Below are 19,897 nucleotides of genomic sequence, written 5' to 3' on the forward strand. Positions count from 1 at the left end.
TTATTCTGCAGTTCTGGATTAAATTGGACTAATACATCTATGGTATACTCCTGTGCTTGAATGGAAGCAGGAAAGAAGAACTGGATGCCAAATATTGCCATAAATCTCTTTCCAAAGATTCTACTGTAGCATGAGAGAAATGTGTTCTAGGTATTCCCATATAGAACCAATATTTGTATTTGTTTATATATTGAATATGATTAGACCCATCAATGTATGTAATGTGTATATGTGCGAATGGTAATATGTCCCGTGTGCGAGTGTGAATGAATGGGGGGGGGGGTCTATCTGTGTCTGAGAATGACTGGGTGCCTGCCTGGAGGGTCTGTGTGTGTGTGTGAGAATGAATGGGAGCAAGCCTTTATGTGTATATGAGAGAGCCAGTGAGAGTGTGTGTGTGTGTATATGTGAGGAAGCCATTGGGAATGAGAGAGTGTGTGTGTGTATGAGGGAATCCGGGGGAGTAAGTGCTTGTGTGTGTGTGTGATGAGGGTATTTGGGTGGAGAGAGAGGGCTTTAGAGTCTGTGCATGAGAATGTGTCTGTGTTTGTGAGAGAGAGAGAGAGGTTGTGTGTATATGACAGTGTATGAGTGAGAAAGAGAGAGTATAAAGTTTGTGTACCCCCCTAGCCCCCTAATCCTCGACAATCTCAGGGTGACTGGAAATCAAGAGTTCCTAGGTATGGACAGCAGGGGCTTTTAAAAAAAAATCCATTAGTTTTAATTTTGGGGAGTTATCTAATATATATGCTGTTGTGAAATATTTTATTGGTTCTTGGAAAATTTTTAAAAATTGTATATGACTTTAATTAATAGATGTTATTCTCTTCATCAGTAGTTTTGAAATATTCTTTTATTAGTATGGTCTTACTATTATAATTGATGCTTTATGTTTCTTGATTTTGTTGTTTGTTTTAAGAGGATTGGTAGCTCTGTTTTTCCATTGTTACATTATAAACAGAGTCTGGCTTCTTGGGGGTTTCCATTTCAGTTTTTGTCAGCATATTGTTGTTTATAATTTGTGATCTTTTATTCTATACTTGGTGAGAGTCTTTTTCTGCTCTGCACATGAGACCAAGGTGAGAGATTCTGCTAGCGTGTAGTGTCTGTGTAGGGATCTATAGCAATCGGATGTTTCATTTCCCCAGTAGGTGGTGTATTGGTATTCTGGGACCCAGTGTAATATTTACCCTTGCTTTTTCACAGGTAGGGTTCTAGTTGTTTGAGTCCTTGGTGTTACTACTGTTACATTATGATAGGTTTGCTGTATAGATTTTTGAGTGTGTTTTTTGTGAGGTTTTGTGTTACTTCACAATGTGTGAGTGGAAAGTGTTTGTTTGTGCTGCTATTATTGTAATGGGACACCAGAATTTGAAAATATGTTTTTGTATGATGAGCTGTAAGGGAAACATCCAAGTTCCATTGTTGGGGGAATTTCTGTGGTTGCACAATGTGTTACAGAACTGGAAGTGCAGGATTTATATTGACATTTTGTCCCTTCCTGTATAGATTCCAGACTTCATACTCATAGTCATATAGAATTTAGTTGAATGAGGCTTTCAAATAATTTTAATAGTAGTTTTACTTGAAGGGGTAAACTAGTCAGCTTTTTAAAAATTATGCAGAAGACTCTTGAGACTTTTGGGAGCCATGCCATGGAGGTGGGTGTGATATGAAGAAATGTAATTTTGGCTTGCCCCCACCCCAAATTATTCTGTCTAGAGACACCATTGATTTTCTGTGATCTTAAGCATTAGTAAAGAAGGACTGGGTGGGGGGGCACACAAATGTATTTGCCCCCGGGTGCCAGAGACCCTCGGGACACCACTGTTACACTGGGTCCCAGAATGTTACACTAGGTCCCAGAATACCAATACACCACCTACTGGGGAAATGAGACAAATCTGATTGCTATAGATCCCTACACACACACACACACACACACACACACACACACACACACACACACAGGACTTACATAAATAAAATGACAGTTAATTATAAAATGAACATTTTCATATAGTCCTTCATGAATTCAGTGCCAAGAAAGGCAGAGTCATGCATCTCGGGAACGGTAATCCAAACAAGCTGTATGTAATGGGAGGATGAATGACTATGTGCACGGACTGGTAGAGGGACCTTGGGGTGATAGTATCTAGTGATCTGATGATGTCGAAGCAATGTGACAAGGTGATAGCTAAAGCCAGAAGAATGCTGGGCTGCATAAAGAGAGGAATACCCAGTAAGAAAAAGGAGATAATGCCCTTGTACAAGTCCTTGGAGAGGCCTCAACTGGAGTACTATGTTCAGTACTTGAGCGATATCCTAAAAAGGATAGAGACAGGATGGAGGCAGTCCAGAGAAGGGGGACAAAAATGGCATGGGGTCAGTATCAGAAGACTTATGAGGAGAGGGTGAAGGATCTAAATATGTGTACCCTGGAAGAGAGGAGATGCAGGGGAGATATGATACAGACCTTCAGATACCTGACAGGTATTAGCGATGCACAAACTTCAAACCTTTTCCGTTGGAAAGAAAATTGTAGAACTAGGGGTCATGAAATGAAACTCCAGGGGGAAGACTCAGAACCAACATCAGGAAATATTTCTTCAAGAAGAGGGTGGTGGATGCCTGGAATGCCCTTCCGAAACAGGTGGTGAAGACGAAAACAGTAAACAAATTCAAAAGGGCATGGAATAAACATTATAGATCCCTAAAGAGTAGAGGTTGGAAATGGAAAAAAAGGGTGAATTGGGGTAACATACATAGAGTGTCAGTTACTACCCTTAACAGAAGGCATGGGGATTACTATGCTTAACCAATTAGACTTGATGTTTCTAAAGCACCTATAACATTGTTCTCAGCTTCGATGGTGGGGGTAAAAAGAGGAATTGGATTCAGATGATATCCAATGCTGGGCCCTGACTTTTATGGTCTGGGATACTGATATGTAGATATTAGGAAAAAATCCCTGGACTGCTTCTACGGCCATGTCCAAAAGCAAAGCACTTTCAAGCAGCATTGTCAGCAGTAATGTTGATGGGTGGTATATAAATTTTATAAATAAATACATTTTATAAATAATCATGAAACTGCTCACCCTTGTAAAAATGTTGCTAGTAGTAATTTTGTTATGGGTTTGATAGTTGCTTGGTTTTGATTGTAAATATTACTACCCTTAACATAAAGCTTGGGTATAACCTGCACAGAGCAGCAGATACTACACTTAACAGAATCTTGGGGGTAACCTGTGGCAGTTTTACCATAAGAAACTTGCTGGACAGACTGGATGGACCATTTGGTCTTTTTCTGCCATCATTATTTTCCAAGGACAAGCAGGATGTTTGTCCTCACACATGGGAGACATATCAGATGGAGCCCCGACACAGAAAACTTGTGTCAAAGTTTCTAGAACTTTGACTTGGCACACTGAGCATGCCCAGCATGCCCTAAACCATGTGTCCACGCAGGGTCCCTCTACAGTCTCTCTTTTTTCACAGAGCTGTAAGCATTGCATGTTGGTGAGCTCATTTTGGCTGTTTTTTGGCCTTTTGGAAATGATCTTTTTCTCGCGTTTTCCGCAGATTTTCCATGATGTTTGATACTGGTTCCCTCTCGGTGCTTCCCTGTAGTGTTCTTAGTCAGGGTTTTCAATGCTACTGGTAAGTTTCCTTTCGCGGTCGATTCCTCTGTGGTAGTGGTGCTTTGGTGCCCGCAAGCCATCAACGCCCACCGCCATAGATTTTGATTTTGCTGCCCATTTGTTTTGTTCTATCATGGCCACGTATGGTTTTTGGCGATGCTCCCAGTGCCCAAGGACCATGTCTAACACAGACCCTCACAAGATATGTGTCCTCTACCTAGAGGCATTGCATGACATCCCCGATTGCTGCTTGTGTGCACAAATGACCTAAAAGAACTTCGGCTTTGGCTCGACAAGATGGAACAGCTCTTCGGACTGAAGAAGACAAAGGCATCAACAATAGCAGCATTGGCATCAACGGATCTTGGAGCTGCAATGAAAGACAACGGCCACTGATATTGCCATGATCATCGGACGTGTCTGTGCTGCTGACTGATAGGGGTACCAGAAACCAACTATTGTCAATATCCTCCAAGCTAAGGATGTCTGGTTCCTCTTCATTGGCCTCAGCACCAAGGAAGGACTGGGCCAAGCATCGAGGGAAGCCGAAGAAGCATAGGTGCCAATCCCCATCAATGCTCAATGCCAGGCACAGGGACGCACAGGCTTATGGCGAAATGCCCATGAAGCGACCCTGTGACAAGGAGCACCAGTCCTCCATTGGTGCCGGAGGTCTGTGATGGTCTCCACCAGTCCTGATACCAGTTACCGATCCACCTCGCGGGTCCAAAGAAGATCTGGCCACCCCTCCTTCCTCCAGGTTGGAGTTGACATCGGCAGTGTTCGAGAAGTAGTTTGAGTGGCGAGTCCAGCTAGTGGTAGAATAGGTGCTGCAGGGCATCGATCCTGTGGCATCGACGGCACCAGAGCTAGTATCATCCATCCTGTAATTGCTGCTGAAGAAGCTCAATGCATTACCGACCCAGCTGGCGTTGGTTCCCGGGATGGTGTCTGTGCTTGGCAGGGCACCAGTGCCTTCCCCTACCAATATGGTGATCATTGCCAGTTCCTCCTAGGAGGAAGCTCCACCTAGGCCGGCAGAGACTCCAAGGCCTTTAGCCTCCCTGTCCAGCTTTGCTGATGCCTGCGCCTCTGGACAAAGGCCGAGTGCCTAGGGCCCCATCCCCTGTGGCTTACAGTGAGGATGAGGGTCCCTATGATCTCTGGAAGAGGATACTTCACAGTCTTCTTCCGAGGGCTCTGAGAGTCTCCCCTCAGACCCTTCTCCAGAACAGTGAAGGAAATGTACACCTGAGGACTTAAGCTTTGCAGGTTTTGTGAGGGTGATGGTGGAAGGCATCCCATTTCAGTTTCTGACAGTGGAGGATGCCAGGCACAAAATCCTTGAGATTCTCCAGGTCATGGAGCCTCCTAAGGAGATCATGGTGGTCTTGGTGTTGCGGTCCTGGTCGCCGCACTCGCGACTGGGGCCTTACCTCTTGGCTCCTGGCATCGGGTCCAGTCTTGCTGGAGGGCTTCGCCGGGTTCCAGGCCTGTTCAGCAGCGTCCCTGCGGGGGCGACGCCATTGGGACGCCCCAGCCAGCTGGCCTCCGCCTGGTTCCTGCTTCTGTGTCTTGCTTCAGTTCCAGCCAGGTTCCTGCCTCAGTACCCTGCTTCAGTCCCAGCCTGGTTCCTGCTTCTGTGTCTTGCTTCAGTTCCAGCCAGGTCCCTGCCTCAGTACCCTGCTTCAGTCCCAGCCTGGTTCCTGCTTCTGTGCCTTGCCTCAGTTCCAGCCAAGATACCTGCTTGATCCTGGTTCATCTTCACAGCATCCTCGCTTGCCTAAGTCCCAGCGGCCGGGCTCCTACGGGCCCCTCCCGGGGGAGCCTCGGCTTCCAGGGTGAAGACACCTCTTCTGTTCTCCTAGCCCTATCCCTCTACTCCCACAGGCTCCTCCTGGGGAGTACGGGCTCCCTGCGTGAAGGCCAGCTCCTTCACCCAGCCTGGTGGCTGCCTCCCGGCCTGCTCCCTCTCATACGGAGACAATAGTCCACCTTACCCTAGTCTCCTGCAGGCCGGCCCTAGGGTCCACTAAACAGTTAAAACACAACACTCGGTACACGAGAATCTTAAGGAGCTGCTGCTGAGGATATGGAAACACCCTCTCACAGTGCCTCCCGTTCATAAGAATGCTGACAGGGTCTATCTCAACCACAAGGCTGCTGGATTCGATAAGTGACAGCTTCCTCACCATCGATGGTGGTCGAATCTGCTCTCAAGAGAGCCAAGCATTCTTGGACCCATTCCTTGGCTCCTTAGGGTAAGGCCACAGAGCGATGGACAATCTTAGGAGGAAAGTGGCCATGCTGATTGTCTGCATTGTTTTCTACCAGCTCTACATGAGCCAGTACTCGTGGGACATCTGGAAGCAGGTGCATAAGGTGGCCGAGCAGCTGCCTCAACAGCAGCAGGATACCCTCATGTTGCTGGTGCATAAGGGCCTGCAGTGCGGAAAACATGAGGTCTGGGTGAAGTACAATATTTATGAAATGGCATCAAGGGACTCTGCAGAGGGTCTCACCCACAGAATGCATGGCTGTGGGCCTCATATCTCCGAATGGAGGAACAGGAATGACTTGCTGACGTGCCATGTACTGGGGAGAATCTGTCAGAGATAGGGTGAGGGATGCAATGGCCCAGCTCCAGGACCACCATGAAACCCTCCAACAACCGTCCACCAGCATCCTGGACTCATTCTCCTCTTCTAGGAGGCCGGTGAGAACAGGACAGAGGAAGTATTTCTTTCACCAGAGGAAGTACTATCCTCCACCCCTCGTTCCTGTCAACACCATCAGGGCTCCCATGGCCATCTCAGGCAGCAGAGAGCCCCCCCAAGCCTCAGCCAGCACCTCAGTCAATTCCAGGGATGGCATTTTGACTGGGTTGTAGGGAGAATAGGCCAATCGCCCGTACCCGGGACATTGGATCCTCCAGTCAGGGGCAGGCTGCAGTTCTTCATGAACCAGCGGCCCAGTGTAACCTCATATCAGTGAATTCTTTCCATTATCCATCAAGGGTACCAATTGAATCTATTGGGTGTCCTGCCCAATTGCCCTCTGAGCCAATTTTGGGGGCTGGTAGCGCCTCAGGAGGTAATGCTATCGGAGCTCTCTGTTCTCTTAATGGCCAGAGTGGTTGAGCCTGTTCCACCAGGGCAAAGAGGACAGGGATTCTACTCCAAGTACTTCCTGATTCCAAAAATAACAGGAGGATTCTATCCCATCCTAAACCTGAGAGCCTTGAACAAATTTCTAAAAAAGGAAAAGTTCAAGATGGTTTCCCTGGGCATCTTGATCCCCCTTTTGCAAAGAGGGGACTGGTTATGCTCCCTCGATCTATAGGACGCATACACTCACATTGAAATCTTTCCCAGTCATAGGAAGTATCTCCAATTTGTGGTGGGAAAACAGCATTTCCAGTACCAGATGTTGCCGTTCAGGCTAGTGTCAGCCCCATGAGTCTTCACAAAATGCCTGGCCGTGGTGGCGGCGCATTTCTGAAGGTTGCATGTTTTCCCCTAACTGGATGCTTGGCTGGTCAAAAGCCATCTCAGGCAGGGGCTATCAGGCCCATGCACTTGACCACCCGGGTGTTGGAGTCTTTAGGGTTCAAATAAACATAAACATAAACATATACATATACTGTGTTAGCTTTGCCTATTTTGTTTGTACATCATTCTGTTTTACATTTGTAATTAATTGCAATTAATCAAGTATTAATAAACATGAACATAAACATAGGGTTTGTCATCAACTACCTGAAGTCCCATCTCGGCCCATCTCCTCAACTGACTTCATAGGAGCCCTGCTAGACATGCCTCAGGCCAAGGCCTTCCTGGCTCATCAAAAGGCTGTGACTTTGATAACCATCGCGGCAGAGATTCAGTAGAGGCAGCAGGTGTTAGCCTGGCACATGTTGAGACTGTTGGACCTCATGGCTGCACCATCCATGCACTCCTTTGGCACAGAGCCCAATAGACCCTGAGGTTTCAGTAGTACCAGGCTACACAGAATCTCTAGGACAGCATCCGAGTCACCCTGTCTCTCAAGGTCTCATCCTGATGGTGGTTACTTTCAAATCTGGAATGGGTGATCTCTTTTCAAAGTCCTCCTACCCAAATTGTCCTAACCACAGATGTGTCCACCCTGGGCTGGGGAGCTCATGTAGATGGGCTCAGCACCCAAGGTCTCTGGACTGCCCTGGAAAACTGTTACTAAATCAATTTCTTGGAGCTGTGGGTGTACAGGTACACGCTATAGGCTTTCAGAGATTGGCCTTCCAACAAAGTTGTCCTGATCCAAACTGACAACCAGGTAGATATGTGGTATGTCAACAACAGGGAGTACGGGATTGTACCTCCTGTGTGAGGAAGTGGTCCAGATCTGGTCCTGGAGCCTGTCCCATGGGATGGATGGGACAGGCTCCAGGACCAGAATGGAGCATGTGATAGTGGACATACTGAGTCATGCCTTTCAGAGTCCCATGAGTGGTCCCTGGACCAGTGGGTAGCGAATCGGATATTCTGCCTCTGGGGGAGCCCAGATGTAGATTTATTTGCATCACCTTGCAACAGGAAGTTGCCTTGGTTCTGCTCCCTGTATAGGTCAGACAGCAAACCAGCCTAGGATGCTCTTGCCTGTCATTTGGGCAAGGGTCTTCTGTAAGCATATCCTCTGATTCCTTTGGTGGCAAAGACTCTCTTGAATCTTTGTGAGGGCAGGGGGATTATGATCCTCATAGCCCTTATTGGCAGAGACAGGTCTGGTTTCCACTCCTATGGGAGTTGTCCATCTGGAGACCAATCAGTGTGGGGACTTCCCCAGATCTCATCATGCAAGATCGAGGTTGGGTGTTGCTGTTGCCAAACAGACACTATCCAATTGGCTAGCAGATTTCATTTCCTTCTGTTCTGCCTGGGGGGATGGCATCTTGGGGGGGTCATGTCAAGAGACATTGCAGCATTGGTGGTCCACTTGCGAGCAGTTCCCGTGGAGGAGATCTGCAAGGCTGTGACGTGAGATCTCTCCACACATTCACATCACACTATTGTCTGGATAGGAATGGCCGATGCAACAGTAGGTTCAGCTAGACTGTCCTTCAGAATCTGTTTGAGGAGTAGAACCCAACTCTCCCCACCTAGGGCCTGTTGTTTGGGTTCAGGCTGTTTTCCCCCTCTGTTAACAGCAGTGTTGTTTTGTGCCTGTTGGCACTTGGTTGGATGTCTGTTGGTCCCTTTTTTGTGTTGGGAAGCAGCCTGTAGCTAGGGATCCACCCATGTGTGAGGACTACCATCTTGCCTGTCCTTGGAGAAAGCAGAGTGGCTTACTTGTAACAGGCGTACACCTAGGGCAGCAGAATGTTAGTCCTCATGAAACCCGCCCGCAACCCTGTGGAGTTGGGTTTCTTCTGTTTTTCAGTTATATATAATTCCGTGTTATAAGACTGGAGAGGGGTGCTGCATGGACGTGTGGTTTGGGGCATGCTGGGCGTGCTCAGTGTGCCAAGTCAAAGTTCTAGAAACTTTGACATAAGTTTCCGTGTCAGGGCTTCATCTGATAATGTCACCCTGTGTGAGGATTAACATCTTACTGTCCTCAGAGAACACCTGTTACAGGTAAGCAACTCTGCTCTATCTCACCATGGTTCATTTTATTCTGTGCATTTTCAGTTATTGACATTTTTAACATGTCCAAAAATAGCATGAAATTGTTATTTATTTATTTATCTATCTATCTATCTATTTAATATCTTTTAATATACCGATAATCAAGATAAAATATCTTATCGTACCGGTTTTCATCAAACATGGGGTAACCAACGATATAGGAGCATAAAAGCATAAAGTTACATGAAACAGGGTGATGAACTCAGGGCAACTGTAGAATGGATAATAAGCAGAGTTAAATAGTAACAAGGCGAACGATTTAGTAGGTGAACATCTAACACACAAACAAACATTTTTTTAAATCACTTAGTAAGTGGTCAAACAACAACAGTTTTAAGGGGTAGTGCTGTCTGTGCAGGGCAATGGCTCTAGGGTTGAGGCTAGAGGAAGGGGGGTAGAAGGGACAAGAGGGGGGAAAGACTAAGTGTGGGGAGTGGGAATAGTGGGTAGGAATCTAGCGGGGAGGTTGCAATATTATTGGTTTGGGCACAGGAGAGCAGATGGAACAGAGTATTTTAGTTGGCGGTATTTTAGTTGGAAGCTATGACATAATATTTAGGTACAATCTATGAAAGGATAATTATGTCCAATCCTAATTTGTGTAGTTTGAGGAGTGGTCAATCGGGGAAGGCTTGTTTGAAAAGCCAGGTTTTCAGTTTCTTTCTGAAGGCGACTGGGCATTGTTCCTGGCGAAGCTCTGGTGGTAATGAGTTTCATTGAGAGGGTCCGGCAGTGGAGAAGGCACATTTCTGAATGGCGGGGTGAAGTGAAGCTTTGGTGGGGGGTGCGTGAAGAGATCCTTTGTATGCTATTCTGATTGGTCTAGTAGATGCGTGAAGGTTGAGTGGAATTTTCAGTTGGAGTGTGGATTGAAGGTAGATGGTTTTATGGATAATGGTCAGAGTCTTAAATAATATTCTAAAGTTGATGGGGAGCCAGTGTAAATTTTTGAGTATAGGTGTTATATGGTCTCTTCTCCTTGAATTAGTTAGGATTCTAGCTGCAGCATTTTGGAGCATCTGTAATGGTTTTGTTGTGGAGGCAGGAAGGCCGAGGAGTAAAGCGTTGCAATAATCAATTTTTGAGAACAGTATGGCCTGAAGGACTGATCGGTAATCATGGAGGTGTAGGAGGGGTCTGAGCCGTTTTAAGACATGTAGCTTGTAGAAGCATTCTTTGGTGGTGTTTATGAACTTTTTGAAGTTCATGCGAGTGTCTAGAATAGCTTCGAGGTCTCTCACATGGTTTACTGCTGGTGAGAAGGGGTTGTTGACTCGAGGGTTGGAGTCATTGGGAGAGATTACGAGGATCTCCGTTTTTGAAGTGTTGAGGACAAGGTTGAGACTGGAGAGGAGAAGATTGATGGAATAAAGGCAGCTGTTCCAGAAATTTAAGGTTTTGGAGATAGGATCTGTGATGGGGTTCAATATCTGTACATCGTCTGCGTAAATGAAGTGTGTCAGGTTGAGACTTTCAAGAAGTGGCATAGGGGTAGCAAATAAATATTAAACAATGTAGGGGAGAGAGACGAACCCTGAGGTACTCCTTGAGTGGAAGATAAAGGGTGTGATTCATTATTATTTATTCTGACCTTGTAGATACTATTATTAAGGAAGGATTTAAACCAATTGAGGGCGGTGCCAGCGATGCTGATGTTCGAAAGTCGGTTGATGAGGATTGTATGGTTCACTGTGTCGAACGCTGCTGAGATGTCGAGTAGAGCCAGTACAAAGGATTGGCCTTTGTTACATATAGATGTGTGCAGGTTGATATTTCAGTTAGTAAAATGGAGATGTAAGTTACACTAACTCATTCTGAGTTTCCATGACAACACTTCTCTTGATTGATCATCAGGAGGAAACAATGCTACAATATTAAGTAATTTTGGATTGGCAGTAAAGCGTGCTATGAGACCTGAGAAATGGCACGCAGATGGAGTCAGTGTGCACAGTTATAGTAATGGTCCAGTTTGGTCTTTATCATAGCAGATAAAGACCAAAATGGACCATCCAGTTTGGCCAAGATTCTGTTTAGGATGTAATTGCCAATCCATACAGGTTACCCCCCTGCTGAAAAGTTACCACAGGTTACCTCAATGTTTCATGTCCATTCTCTTGCCACTAGGGATTCTCTGTGCTTAACCTGCATCTCTTTAAATTCTGTCACTGTTTTTGTCTTCACCACCTCCTCTGCGAAAGTATTGCAGGCATACACCACCCTTTCCATGAAAAAATGTTTCCTGATGTTTCTGAGTTTACCCTCTTGGAATTTCATATCATGACCTCTAATTCTACAATTTCCTTTCTGTTTGAAAAGATTTGTTTCTTGTACATTTGTAATACCATATCACTCTGTACACTACACAAGACAAACTAATACCCCAATAGACAGAGAAAATATTCAGATCAGTGGACCCTGTGGTTATTGGGTGAGGATGACAGGAGTTCAGTAAACCTCTCTGTTTTTTTTCTTCAAGTACTGTGCTTTAAATCTGTATACAATTAAAAGATTTTAAAACTACATTGTCAAAACATATTCGCTGTTTATAGAGACAGTGAAGTGCTACATGTAAAAATGAACACCATGAAAGCCACTGTCAGATCATAAGAACATAAGACGACATACTGGGACAGATCAAGGGTCCATCAAGCCCAGTATCCATCTTCCAACAGTGGCCAATTCAGGTCACATGTAGCTGACAGGATCCCAAGGGGTAGATAGAGTCCAAGCTGCTTTTCCCAAGAATAAGCAGGTGATATCTGCAACTCCACCTTAATAATAGTTTATGGACTTTTCCTGCAGGAAAAACATTTTTTTTAAAATTGCAGTTACACTAATAGCTTTTTTCCACATCCTCTGGCAATGAATCCCAGAGCTTAATAATGCATTGATCAATTACAGTAACATCAGTTTTGAAAACCTTTTTTAATTTTTATTCGTTCCCAGTTTTTTTTTTATCTACTTTTTGCAGTATTCGCCTAGTCAAAGCTTTTTCAGCTTTGTTATGAGACCACACTTTGCTCAACACAGCTGCTGCTTTCCTGTTTTTAAATAATTATATACCTTTGTACTCGAGGGGGTAAGGGGCGTAGCCTTCTGCAGTTGACATCCTTCTGATGAAACAGAGGCAGTAATTTCCTGGTCATCTCTGTAAGAAAACACTCGTTATTGTCACTGATGCCCATATCCTTGTGAGAGTCCTCCTGGTGCATAGAGGTGGGTGACTCTTCTTTCTGCTGTCGTTTTTCAGTTGTTGCTTGCTCAGAAAGAGGAAGTGTGAGGACTAGCTAGATGAGATTGAACAGGATTAAAGAATGAACAGAAAAGCAGCAGGAATCTTTAGGCAGGGCAACTCAGCAAAGAGGAAAGATTGTACATTTGTTAAAAAGCTGATAGGAAATTCGTTAGGGGGCTGTTACCAGTTTATTTTGAACTTGCTGTTGGGAGAAAAAAAAATTCATTTTAAATATTCCTTAGTTGACAAAACTTTTATCATGTATGAGATAAGAGAGCAACTGTAATTTCACATTTCTGTTCCTTTAAATGTTATTCATTTAACAGCCATTTATTTTTATGGTTTTTAATCTTGTTCTAATCTTTGTTTATTTATGAATACACTCTTGTAAACTGGAGGGCACAGTCTATAAATAAATTTAAATACACAAATAAATAAATAAATAAAATTATTGGAATGGGCTGGATTGTATCGCAGAAAAACAGGTAAACTTGTCTCTTGGTTCATGTTTCAGCTTGGATGGTATTTCCATCTCTGATGGAGGACCAACATTTCACAGGCTTTTCTTATTTGTTTGACTTGTCACAGCTTTGGTGGTGGCAGAAAGGAAGGCTTTTGCAAGATCTGGACAGATGCTTTGTTTGCTTTTGTTGAAATTGAGATGAGAAAGGCGAGGGATTTATTGCTGCCGCTGCTGCTGTTTCAGCTGCAGCCGCCCCTCCTCAATGAGTCTGAGAGCTTGCAGAGAAGTTTTGCAAACATGGGAGGAGAGAGGGTTTGTTTTGGTGTGTCTGTCCCTAGTAACATAGTTTCACAGGAACAGTGAATGACATAAAGGCCCAAATGGTCCATCCAACTTGCCCAGCAAGTTACTTAGGATAATAACTGCTGCTCCGTGCAGGTAACCCTCATGCCTTCTCTTAAGGGTAGTAACTCTTGCTCCATGCAGATTACCCCTGAGCCTTTTGTTAAAGATAGTAACTGCTGCACTCTCCTAACCTTTATTTTGTATCTTGCAGCTGGATATCCAGGTGCTGTTTCTTGGTAAGCTTTCTGACAGTTCACACCTTGCTTCCAGCTAAAAGTAGTTTTCTGTAGTATTTCAATAGTAAGCTCTCCATTGTCAAACATGTAATGTAAACCAGAGCCAGGCTGAGGGAAGTTCTTTCTGCTATTTTGTTGAAGCAATTTCTCTGTCGCTTTGAGTACCAGTTTTATGCTGCTCCCAGATTTACCTCTCTACACCAGAAATATCACCACAAATCCAGTCCCAGCCTGTTTGTCTGACATCTCCACCAGGGTGTCCCACTGCCACCTTAAACTTAACATGGTCAAGACAGAACAACTTGTTGTCTCCCCCAAACCCTCTTCCCGTCTTCCCTCTTTTGGTGTCTCTCTGGATGGTACTCTCATCCTTCAACTTGGGATCATCTTTGAAGTCTCTCTCTCCTTCTTTACACATCCAAAACACTGCTAAAGCATGCTGTTTTTTCCTCTATAATATCGCTAAAATCCATCTCTTCCTTCCTGAGCATGCTACCAAAATGCTCATCCACTCTTACTACCTCCTGCTTAAACTACTGCATTTTGCTGTTTGTGGGCCGTTTTTTCCCACTGCAATCTATTCAGAATTTGGCTACAGGACTTATCTTCCTTCAATGTCACCATCACCATGTAAAACCTTCTTCTCATGTTGAACATTGGCTCCCTGTCTGCTATGTAAAAAAGCCCCCCCCAAATGAAACAAAAACCAAAACAAAATGTTACCCCTTTCCCACCTCTACTACTGCACACCTGGCCAAAATGAATTGACAGATGATGAAATGCTAACAGAGATTAGGGAAGGTAACTAAATTGGTAGTGAAGTAATAATGGGAGCTTTCAATTACCCCAGTATTGAATGGGTAAATGTCAAATCAGGACATGCTAGGGAAGTAAAGTTTCTAGATGTAATAAATGACAGCTACATGGAGCAGTTGGTCTGGGAATAGACAAGAAAGGGATCCATTTTAGACCTAATTCTTAGTGGAATGCAAGATTTGGTGTGAGAGGTAATAGTGGTGGAGCAACTCAGCCACAGCAATCATAGTGTGATTAAATTTGATGACTAGGAGAACATTAAGTAAATCAACAATTCTAACATTAACCTTTCAAAAGGGAGTCTTTAATAAAATGAGGAAAATAGTTAAAAAAAAATACTGAAAGATTAAGTTACAAACTTAGGGACGGTAACTTTCAAACCAGCATGCGTGCGCACATTTGCATGCAGACGTCGGCCCGTGCCCAGGTACACGACCATTTTATAACTTACACACACATACATTATAAAATAGACTGGCCGCATGCACATGAGTGCCAGATTTTAATTGGGTACGCCATATGCACAAATCCCACTTCTACCATGTATATCAGGGGATTTTAAAGGGGGCGCAAGCTGACGCTATGCCCAGTTTTACCAGTTTGTCCCCAGTTCGCCTAGGTAAGAGATAGGTCCTCCAAACCCCCCTATTTTAATAGCCTTCAATCCCTCTAGTTAGCCCCAACCATTAAAACCCAGCAGATTTGCCTAGTTTTCTTTAATTTTTAACTTACAAGTCATCCATAGCAGAAGTAAAGTTACGCAGCAGGAGACCTCGTCACACACCAGGTCGCATAAGTATTTAAGCACACATCTCAGGTTTATACCCTGAAACACCCATGCCAGACCATACCCATGCCTCTTTCTGAAAACTTAGATATGTGCGTGCTGTGGAGATATGCACATTATCTTAGCGGCTTTTAAAATCCGCTCAGTACGCAAAACCCGACTTATTCATGCATCCCCTAATTACTGCTTTAACCTGGCTTTTAAAATTCATCTCTAAGAGTTTACATCATTCATGGTCAACTGTTTAAAAATACCATCTTAGAAGTCCAAATGTATTCCATGTATTAAAAATAGTGGAAGGAAGGACAAATATCTGATGAGGTGAAAGATGCTAATTATAGCCAAAAGAACGTCTTTCATAAATTGGGAAAAGGATCCATCTGAAGAAAACAGGAAAAAGGGAAATAAAATAATTTGAAAAGAAGCTCATAAATGTATCCAAAGCAAGAAGCCTGAGGGAAGTTGGCCAGACTGTTAAATGATCGAGGGGTTATAGGGGCTCTTAGGGACATTAATACCATTGCGGAAAGTCTAAATGAATTCCTTCTTTGGTTGAGCCCACTAGCACAATTTTTTTAAACTGGTTAATGGGTGTGAAATTAAACATGCAGTAAAATCCTACCTGCCCAAAAATGAAAACAAAAAACAAAAATCACAAATCTAACTAAATATAGATAGATAGATAGAGATATAGATAGTGATAGAGATAGATAGAGATAGAGATATAGGACCTTATTTTCCAAGGCTATCGCACGCCTGAGCTACCTACATCGGGGCGGAGTCGGCCCTGGAAGAGGAGTCGTCGGGGCATCACCGGGGCCGACTCTGCGACGACGGCGCGGACAGCAAAAAGGTAAGGGCCTTTTCGCTGCCTATTTCACGCCCAATAACTACACCTTCTATGGTGGAGTTATTGGGCGCGATGCCGGCAGTGATCGCACAGCGGAGGTGCGATCGCTTCCGGTAGCACAGGACCCCCCCCCCATTTCGGCCCCCCACCCCTCATATAGAAAGAGAGAATGAGAGATATTGGGGGGGGGGGGGGAGGCACTGCAGTTTCTTCCGGATCTTTTGGGCTTCTAACTCAATCAGAATCAGCCTCTTCTGGGCTGTGGTGCCATCAGTCTTCATTTGCAATTATTCAGAATTTTTATCCAATTTTCAAATCCTCTTTCCAATTTATCCCTGCCAGTATAGTGACAGACGTTACCTGGGACCAAAAACTGAATCTCCCATTGGAACCCATATAACACGCCGCTGCCCTCCCCCCAAGTCTGGCCACTAGGTCTTGCAATGGACAAGATTCCTTGTCCTAGAAATGTATTTATTTATTTATTTATTTATTTATTTATTTATTTATTTATTTATTTATACAATCTTAATATTCCACACTCTTACCAAAACAATTGTTCAAGGCGGATTACAGCATCAAAGTTAAAACAAATATAATAAAAACATTCTAAACTTCAAAACATATCACACTCATCAAAATTTGTCACTAAGTTAAGTGTTGCAAGCTCATGTTACTCTTGATTTTAAATGCATTAACTCAAAAGATTTATGGCATATAACAGTTATGAGACCAATGATTAAAAAGTATGAGCAAACCTGTTTTCTCCCTTTGACGTCAGCCTGTGTCAAGACTTTCCCTCAGAGATAATCTGAAAGAACTGTATGCAATGGGGGGTAAAGTGCTGCTGTGCATGGAACAGGAGGGAGACCTTGGGGTAATAATGTCTAGTGATCTAAAGATGGTGAAGCAATATGACAAGGTGATAGCTAAAGCTAGAAGAATGGGGCTGCAAAGAGAGAGAGAGGAATAACCAGTAAGAAAAAGGAGGTTATAGTCCCCTTGTACATGTCCTTGGTGAGGCCTCACCTGGAGTACTATGTTCAGTTCTGGAGACCGTATCTCAAAAGGGACAGAGACAGGATGGAGGTGGTCCAGAGAAGGGTGACCAAAATGGTGGGGGGTCTCCATCAAATGACTTATGAGATTGAAGGACCTAAATATGTATACCCTGGAGGAGAGGAGGAGCAGAAGAGATATGATGCAGACCTTCAGATATACTTGAAAAATTTTAATGATGCACGATCAATAGGGATGTGCAGAGGGACGCCATACGTTGCATTCGGGATTCGTATTCGTCAGGGGGCAGATACGTTGCATTCGGCAAGGGGGCCCCCGATACGTTCTATACGTCAATTCCTATTCGTTTCCCCACTAAAATTAAATTAACTACAACCCCTCACCCTCCTGACCCCCCAAGACTTACCAAAACTCCCTGGTGGTCCAACGGGGGGTCCGGGAGCCATCCCCTGCACTCACACCCTTGGCTGCCGGTTTCAAAATGGCGCCAATAGCCTTTGACCTACTATGTCACAGGGGCTACCGGTGCCATTGGTCAGCCCCTGTCACATGGCCATCGGCGCCATCTTGTGCTCCTACCATGTGACAGGGGCTAACCAATGGTACCGGTAGCCCCTGTGACATGGTAAGGGCAAAGGCTATCGGCGCCATTTTGATTACTGGCAGCTGATGGCCCGAGTGCAGGAGATCACTCCCGGACCCCTGCTGGACCCCCAGGGACTTTTGGCCAGCTTGGGGGGGGGGCCTCCTGACCCCCACAAGACTTGCTAAAGGTCCAGCAGGGGTCTGGGAGCGACCTCCTACATGCAGGCCGTCCGATGTCAGTACTCAAAATGGCCCCTGTGACATAGTGAGGGCAAAGGCGATCGGCGCCATTTTGAATCCTGGCAGCAGATTGCCTTTGCCCTCACAATGTCACAGGAGCCGACCGTCGGTACTTGTGACATAGTGAGGGCAAAGGCGATCGGTGCCATTTTGAGTACTGACATCGGACGGCCTGCATGTAGGAGGTCGCTCCCGGACCCCCGCTGGACTTTTGGCAAGTCTTGTGGGGGTCAGGAGGCCCCCCCAAGCTGGCCAAAAGTCCCTGGGGGTCCAACGGGGGTCCCGGAGTGACCTCCTGCACTCCGGCCGTCCGATTCCAGTACTCAAAATGGCGCTGATAGCCTTTGCCCATATTATGTCACAGGGGCTACCGGTGCCATTGGTCAGCCCCTGTCAGATGGTAGGAGCACAAGATGGCACCGATGACCATGTGACAGGGGCTGACCAATGGCACCGTTAGCCCCTGTGACAAAGGCTATCGGCGCCATGATAAAACCGGCACCGATGGTGTGAGTGTAGGGAATGGCTCCCGGACCCCCCGCTGGACCACCAGGGAGTTTTGGTAAGTCTTGAGGGGGGGTTCAGGAGGGTGGGGGGGTGTGTGTTTAAATTTTTATTTAGGTGGCCGTATAATTCGGCGAAGATTCATGTATTCGTGGGGAATCGCGATACGTTTCGCTTCCCCACGAATACTACGAATAGTGCAATATACGTTGCGGATCGCCAATACGGCGAAAACGAATGCACACCCCTACCCTTAACCAGATAGGCTGATACTAAACTTTTGATACAACTCCAATATTGCACTCTGCTTCAACTGTGGTGGTGGTGGTGGTGGGGGGGGGGGGAGGGGGGAGGGGGGAAGGAAATTGAACTCAAACAATAACCAACAAGAGCCCTGACCTTGGTGGTCTGAGTAACTGATAAGTATGGGAAACATAACTATGGGAGCTTGCTGGGCAGACTGAATGGGCCATTAGGTCCTTTTCTGCTGTCACTTCTATGTTTCTATGTTTATGTTTATCTTGTCGGACTCTATAATATCCCTAACATAAAGTGCAACCTTCCCCACCAGTTTGATCCGCCCTATAATTACAATATAATTTATACCCTGGTATAGCACTGGCCCACTGGTTATTCTCCTTTCACCAGGACTCTGAGATGCCAATTATGTCTATCTCATCATTCACTGCTATACACTCTAACTCTCCCATCTTACTTTTTAGACTTCTGGCATTAGCATGCAGACATTTCAGTGTTTTTTGTTGTTATTAACAATCTGCTTATCCCTTGTCAGGGGTATTTTGAAATCTTTTAACTCAGGTAGTTCTAGGTCTATAGGCGCATGGGCTACTATTGCTTTTATTGGAACCTCTAACTCTGCTACTCTTTTAGTATCCTTTGAAGATACCTCCCTCCAAACGATATACTACTGAGTGAACTGTCGACTTCCCCCATCTATTTTAAAAGCTGCTCTTTCTCCTTTTTGAAGGTCAGAGCCAACAGTCTGGTTCCACCATGGTTAAGGTGAAGCCCATCCCTTCAGAATAGGCACCCCTTTTCTAAAATGTTGCCCAGTTCCTAATAAAACTAAAGCCCTCTTTCCTGCACCATTGTCTCATCCACACATTGAGACTCCGGAGCTCTGCCTGCCTATGGGGTCCTGGGTGTGAAATGGGGAGCATTTCAGAAAATGCTATCCTGGAGGTACTGGATTTCAACTTTTTACCTAAGAGCCTAAATTTGGCTTCCAGATCCTCCCTCCTACACTGGTGTCCACATTGACCTTGACAGTTGGCTCCTCCCCAGCACTGTCTAAAATCTTATCTAGGTGATGCTTGAGATCTGCCACCATTGCACCAGGCAGGCAAGTTACCAAGTTGTCAGTCTAAGTTAGACCTGCTCAATAGCAGCTATAACCTTAGAAGGATACAACGTTTCCAGCTAAGTAACGACTTCTACTCGGATATTCAGTGGGTTAGCTGTGCTGCGGAATATCCACATAACTTAG

At 45.0% G+C, this 19,897-nt stretch overlaps 1 protein-coding gene across 1 annotated transcript in view; it reads left to right on the plus strand.

Moving 5' to 3' along the window:
* CSGALNACT1 (chondroitin sulfate N-acetylgalactosaminyltransferase 1) overlaps positions 1–19,897 on the plus strand; it is a 331,308-nt gene that overhangs the window by 52,638 nt on the left and 258,773 nt on the right.

This window comes from Rhinatrema bivittatum, chromosome 1, assembly GCF_901001135.1.
Source record: "Rhinatrema bivittatum chromosome 1, aRhiBiv1.1, whole genome shotgun sequence".
Taxonomy (NCBI): domain Eukaryota; kingdom Metazoa; phylum Chordata; class Amphibia; order Gymnophiona; family Rhinatrematidae; genus Rhinatrema; species Rhinatrema bivittatum.